Source organism: Apis dorsata, unplaced genomic scaffold, assembly GCF_000469605.1.
Source record: "Apis dorsata unplaced genomic scaffold, Apis dorsata 1.3 scaffold_256, whole genome shotgun sequence".
NCBI classification, from domain to species: Eukaryota; Metazoa; Arthropoda; class Insecta; order Hymenoptera; family Apidae; genus Apis; species Apis dorsata.
The window spans coordinates 25,400-32,803 of record NW_006263534.1 but is presented as its reverse complement, the minus strand read 5'-3'; the positions used below and the strand labels follow the sequence as shown (position 1 = coordinate 32,803).

Here is a 7,404-nt window from a genome sequence, read left to right as displayed (position 1 = left end):
ATAAAAATTAAAATAATATATAAAATAAAAATAAAAAAATAATATATTTTGTATATTGTAATAATCATAAATTTAACTAAATATACTATTATTAGTATTATCATTGTAGTAAGAAAATATAATTAAAAATAATTTTCGAAACATTATTATAAAGAATAAGAATATTATTATTTGAAGGTTATGTTTTTTTAATAATAAATTTCTAGAAAATAAAAAAAAAAATTGTGTTGATAAAAGCATGAATAAAAAATATAACAAGGAGATTAAAAGCAAAGAAGAATACAGAGAATTAAAAATAAAAAAAGACAAATAAAAACAATAAAATTCTATCAAATAAATTTCTAAATTTCTTGAAGATAAAAATTTAAAGATTATTATAAAAGATTTATATAAAGATTGTTTTATATATTTTATATAAAAATTAGTAAAATCTTATTAAATGAATATTAAAATTATTATTCACAAAAGTTTTTTTAACTTTTCTACATATGATACTTAAATACAAAGTCAATTTTAATTTTCCATTATTATATTATTATTAAAATTCAAAAAGAGAGAAGAAAAAAAAAATTAAGTGACAAAAGATAGAAATCTAATCTAAGATAGATATCTAATAAATTTAATTATCAATTAAATTCAAAAGCATTGATTATTGTTGAGAAATTTGTAGAAAAGAAGGATCTTCGTGTTGAGAAATGCATACATATATATATATATATATATGTATATATATATGTATCGAAATGGAAAAGAATATAGAAAAAAAAATGAGAGACACGAGAAAGAAAAAGAAGACGACTAAAAAAAGATAAAAATGAAGATAGAGCAGGGAGAAATGCAGAGATTAGACAAAGAAACAGGAAAAAGAGAAAGAGAAAAGAAGATAGAAAATATGAGAGGGAAAGAAAGAAGAGTGAGTAGAGAACTCTGCGCGCCGCAGCGCTACGGGGTGGTTGCCCTCGTCTGCGCTTTGTGGGAAATGCCCGCTCAATAACGCGTAGGACCTCGTCTGCCCCTTCTCACCCTCGGAGACATCACAGCAAGGGCCACTGCCCCAAAAGGCATGGCCAACCCTTATCCTATCTCTCTCTCCTATCTATAAGATATTTTTTGAATCTTTCTTGTTCTTGTTCTATTCTTTCTTCTCTTCCTTTGAACATCTAATATATTAAAAATGTTCTATATCCTTACATATTATTGTCGAGAAAATAAGAAGAATAAACATCATTGCATCAAATTATAGATAAAATGTATACATTATATTTATTTCTTTAAATTAATCATTATATAAAATAAAATAATCATTAATATAAAATAAAACTTATGAAAGAGAAAGAGAATAAAATCTAAGGAATGAAAATTTTATTTAAGGAATTAAGATTACAGATAATTCAAAAATCATTATTAATATTATATATAGTATTATATTACAAATATAATACTAATATATATTAACATATATATATATATATTATATTATAATATTATGTTATAATATTATGTTATATATATTATATTATAATATTATGTTATAATATTATGTTCATTCTTTATTAATAAATAAATATTATTTTTTTCATATATAATTTAAAAATTTTTTTAATGTTTGCTTGTCTCGCTATAAATAATATAAATTAAAGTAATAAAATTGTTTAAAATTTAAATTGATAATTTAATGATAAATAAAAATCAATTACTTTTAATATGAAATACTAAAAAAATACAAAAAGAATATAAAAAGATGATTCTTTTTATTATGTTATTTTTTTAAAATTTATTTTAAAATGATTTTTTATGTACATTGATAAATAGAACAGATGTAAAGATATTTAATTGCATTTTTGCATTTTAGCTTTTTGAGAGAAAGTGGTCGATATCTATCCAGTATTCCGAGTTATTTCACCCTCGTTCTAGGCATGGTGGAACCCCCAAAGATTGTTCGGGCAATGACCTCGAGATTATATATTCTGCTACTATAGGATGGTACAGGGTTATTTTCCCTGAATCCACGGCCTATATTTTTTATCAAATTATATTAAAATGTTATATTAAAAAAACTGAAATATTTGTTAAAAATAAAAAAAATAATAAAATAAAATTGATCATAAAATAAAAAATATATATTAATAAAAACAAAAAGAAATTAAACAATTTTTTTTGGAATTATTTAAGAATATTATTTTTAAGAAATAAAAAATATTAAATTTAAACAATTCATTCCAATATTAATTTTTGTTTTACAAAAAATATAAAAGAGACCATAACATTTATCGAATTATTTGATGATTCTTTTCATAAAAGATTGTTATGAGTAGTAATTTCATATCAAAAACAAATTAGTATCAGTTATAATTTTCGTGGTGGATGGCATTTATAAGCCATGTTTGCTATATCCACCATCTACCCGATCAATAAATACTCTTCTTGTTTCATAGGAACTGTTTCCTTCTGTCCAAACTCTATGTATTGTGATAATATCTGATATTTCGTTACAACAATGTATAATTATATTAATGCATTCTAATAAAATACAATATGACATTCTAAATATCAGAAGATAATAGTATCCTTTTTTTCAAGAAATTTTATTAATAATTTATTAATAAATGCAATAAATTTGTTTAAAGTGTATAAACATTTGTTTAAAATTAAAATAATAGAAATAAATTTAAATGAATTTATATATTAAATGCAGTTTGCAAATGAATTCAGAAATGATGAAAATTTAAGATCTTAAATAGTATCTTTAAAATAAATTATATCTTGCAATATCTCGTAATTCGTACTTAACGAATTTAAATCTAATAATAAGTTCATTTTTAAAACGAAAATAAATTTTAAATTCTATAAGAACTTTTAATTTTCATTTTTTCATTTTAGTCTATTTTATTTTCAAATTATTCGAATGATCAACTTATATAGAAATCAAAAAACGATATTTCTCATTTTTCTTATTTCTTTTAATGATATCGATTGTATTCATATCTGAAAGAAATTTATTGCTCTTATCAAAGAGATATTAATAGGAATAAATGGTTAAGGGATTCAACGATCGATATGTTCATTACATATCACTTTATGAATAAGAATTTTTGAGATATATTAAAAAAAAGTCCAGAAAAAACAAAAACTATCTATACTTTGGTCGGAATAAGTCGGATTTTACAGCATGCGTGCAAATAGATGCGTAGATACCGACTGCTCGTATCTATTTATAACGGCGACGGATCGCGAGGCAATTGACCGCGTGGCCTTGACTTCCTGTTGACCCAAGTGCCCCTAGGGAATTTTAGCGTACATCGTGGAATTTCTTACCACAATATTCGAGCATGTTGTCTAACCATCTTTTTCAATACTATATTCCATATAGTATTTGCAAAGATATATTAAATAAATATATAATATTCATGTTTAAAATTACTAATATTTGAATGTATCTTATAAACTACTCAAAAAAAAGAAAATTAAAAATAATCTATTTATCTATCATTTACTAATCAATAAATGATATTGATGATTGATCGAATGCAATATCTATATAGAAAGGAAAACTTTTATTTGATATTTATACTTTAATAAGTATTATTTTCAATCTTTGAAATGTAATCAATAATATAATAGATATAATAGAATATGTTTATAGCATTATATAGCATAGCATCTATAACAATGAATTAAAGAATTAATATTAACATGAAAAATATAAATTCTATCCAAAAAACGATTCTATACAAAATTTCTTTTAAAATATCTTTAACATATTTATCTTGCAGAATAAAATTATCATAGAGAATGTAAACGAAAGTGTTTACAAGTTTCTTTCTTTCTATACCAAAATCGAGTATATCGATTCTCTGCGAATAACTTTGTTTAGCTTACTCAAGTCTAAGTGCTTTTTTTCTGCAATCGGTAGGAAACCTGTTCGTACGAGCAACGGAATGTCTGAGTGGCTGCCGTCCTCTCATCTCCGTGCAATTCCACACGTAGTAGACGAGTCGACCAAGTAAGATCGTTCATTCTGTAAAGAACATTTTTGTTTTAATTTCCTTCTTTACTGGAAAATCTGTCATAATATAATTACTGAAATAAAAAATGGAAAATAATCAGATAAGAAAGGAATAAAAAGAAGTAGTTATATTGAAAATAAAATTAATAAAACTAAATAATAGAATTTTGAAAACCATTTAAAGTCATCATATTATAAATATTCATTAAATATTACGTATCAATGTATGTAAGATTAGAAAGAACATAGAAAAAAAAGAAAGGAGAGAGGAGAGGAGAGGAGAGAGGAGAGGAGAGGAGAGGAGAGGAGAGGAGAGAGAGAGAGAGAGAGAGAGAGAGAGCGAGAGAGAGAGAGAGAGAGAGAGAGAGAGCGCGAGAGAGAGAGAGAGAGAGAGAGAGAGAGCGCGAGAGAGAGAGAGAGAGAGAGAGAGAGAGCGCGAGAGAGAGAGAGAGAGAGAGAGAGAGAGCGCGAGAGAGAGAGAGAGAGAGAGAGAGAGAGCGCGAGAGAGAGAGAGAGAGAGAGAGAGAGAGCGCGAGAGAGAGAGAGAGAGAGAGAGAGAGAGCGCGAGAGAGAGAGAGAGAGAGAGAGAGAGAGCGCGAGAGAGAGAGAGAGAGAGAGAGAGAGAGCGCGAGAGAGAGAGAGAGAGAGAGAGAGAGAGCGCGAGAGAGAGAGAGAGAGAGAGAGAGAGAGCGCGAGAGAGAGAGAGAGAGAGAGAGAGAGAGCGCGAGAGAGAGAGAGAGAGAGAGAGAGAGAGCGCGAGAGAGAGAGAGAGAGAGAGAGAGAGAGCGCGAGAGAGAGAGAGAGAGAGAGAGAGAGAGCGCGAGAGAGAGAGAGAGAGAGAGAGAGAGAGCGCGAGAGAGAGAGAGAGAGAGAGAGAGAGAGCGCGAGAGAGAGAGAGAGAGAGAGAGAGAGAGCGCGAGAGAGAGAGAGAGAGAGAGAGAGAGAGAGCTCGTAGGAGGTTGTGGAGGATGTCGAGAAATGAAGGCCAACGGCCTTGACCTTGTCCGTGATTTCATCGTGAATGAGAGGGAAAGAGAAGAAGAGATACAAGAAAAGACATCAGTCAAAACAAAGTGGCCTGCTTTCTTGTTCATCAAAGAAACGATAGTCAACAGGCAGGAAAGCAAATCCAGGTAAACGGCCATTGATGTTAATGACTAAGATCCTTGGCCTTTTCTAATTATATTATGAAACTTACTTTTTCAATTTTAAAGTAAAAGAATTATGTACATAATGACCGACTTATCGATTCGAATTTGTTTGGATAATGACAAAAGTTATTAACTAGAAATCAACATCAGAATTGTGTTGTTATGAATGATCGATATGTCATTTATGAAAATAAAGGAAATAATGTAAGTATATTCTTATCTAGGGATAATCTTAAAAAAATATAAAATTTATTGAATGATAATAATATAAAGTTGTTTCTTTGTTAATCCATGTTCTTTGTTAAATGATTTACAATTCATGAATGTATATTATTAATTTTTTATATATATTTTTGGCATGATTTACATCTACTAAAAGAATAACAAAATAATTAATAAGAAATAGATTCTAAAATTATTCTATCAAAATGATTAATTATTTGTAAAAAATATACAAATACAAATTACATTTATTTTTACAGTTTTTTTTAATTTTATCGTAAAGTAAAAGTACATTGGGACATATATATTTGATATAAAGTCATTGTTATTAAATAAAATAATAATATTTTATTAATAGAAATTTTGTGATTGTAAATACATATTAATATAAGTTCAATAATAACATTATTAGATATAATATTATATTCAGTATTTTTTAAATTTTTTCTTATATAATGAATTTTAAAAAAAATTATGTCATTCTATAAATATCTATTCAATTCCCAATGATATTATTAATTGCTATGTAGCTGTGTACATATTAAAATAAAATACAAAATTAAATCAAGAGTTTGTTTCAAATCAAGAGAATTATTTTCTTATTACTATTGATCAACGATTTACTCTTGCAAAGAATATCTTTTTAATACAAAAATGACCAATAGACAGTAACTAGAAGTAGAATTTAGTTACAAGTTAAGAAGTTACAAGTAAAGAATGCGAAAGAAAGATCGATCAAAAGCGGAATATTTTTTTTGCAAACTTGATCAAAGATTATATATTTGTCTAATAGCAATTTGATGAACTAATAGCAAATGAATGAGAAACATTGATGATCGCAAAGAAAATTATCAAGATTCGCCGTTTAAAAAAACAACGGGAAAATCTTGTCTCCTGACCTCGAGGGAATAAAAGAAATGAGTGAGGTCGTTCTACGATCGATAACGCGAGTCTCTCGCGAAAAGGTGCGAAAGAAACTTGTCGAGCACAACGAAAGGGCTGAAAGAATCGATCTCATCTTATGAAAAGAAAAAAACAGATTTTGATATCTACCGGTTTTTCTTCTTTAATAAATGCTTGACGAATAAAAAAAGAAAAGTTGGCAGTATTCTTAGATAGAATTCAGATAGGTTCTTTTTACATAAGAGAACATACGTTTATTATCGTATCGCAAAGGGTTGCGTATACGGGGGTGAATATATCCGCCACTGTCTGTCGTTCGTTTTCTCTTTTCTCTTTTTTCATTCTCTTTTCTCGTATCATCCTTTATTTTCGATCTTTGTCTTTCGCGGGCACTGTTACCAGAGATCTCCGTCGTGTTCGCCACTCGTTCATTCGCATGCCTGCCAACTACGCCACACCGAAACTCATCGAAGAAACCGTGGTGATTATAGTCCTCTCTTTTCTACGTCATTCGTTAGGTAGTAGATTCTATCTTTGTTAGACGAATTATAAAGACGTTAGTTATCTCTTTGTTGCACTCAATAAACTCGTAAGATATTGCTTGTATCTCGTGATACATGAGTGTGTGTTGAGTGGCGGTCGTGCAGACAGGTGCGGCCGCCGGAGCCCCATCGTTGGTGGTGGCACACATTGCGCCTCCAAGCGGCGATTCTCCTTAGTTTCGGGCAAGATGGGCGAACCTCGCCGGGCAGTAGCTTAGACTCTACCTACAAGACAACACATACACTAAATGTTTCCTAACCACAAGTAACAATTAATTGTACATTTATTTTATTTAAGGGAACATAAACTCTATTTTTGTAACATGCTGTATTAGTAGTGCTTTGTGGAATTTGTACGTAAGAAAGGTGCGAAGCCACGCGCGATATAACGGACGAGAAGACGAAAGTAGGAAAAGATAGGAAGGTTTCTCGATAAGTGGAAGACCTAAATACAAAAGAAGAAAAACGGAGACGAAAAAAGATAAAGAAATAGTGAATGAACAGAAAAAAAATAAAAATCAAGAAGACAGCAACTGAAACGACGAGGATAACGAGGGGGGACAATCCCGACGAAGACGGC

The 7,404-nt window shown here is 29.0% G+C and overlaps 1 long non-coding RNA gene across 1 annotated transcript in view; it reads right to left on the bottom strand.

Annotated features, from left to right (window-relative positions):
* LOC102678165 overlaps positions 1 to 7,398 on the bottom strand; it is a 7,952-nt gene extending 554 nt beyond the window's left edge. The window contains exons 1-2 of the long non-coding RNA XR_421845.1: positions 6,535 to 7,398; positions 3,880 to 4,018 (exon numbers count right to left, since the gene is read on the bottom strand). This is a non-coding gene — a long non-coding RNA (uncharacterized LOC102678165). The remainder of the gene's footprint in view (positions 1 to 3,879; positions 4,019 to 6,534) is intronic.
* Positions 7,399 to 7,404: the final 6 nt, after the last annotated feature.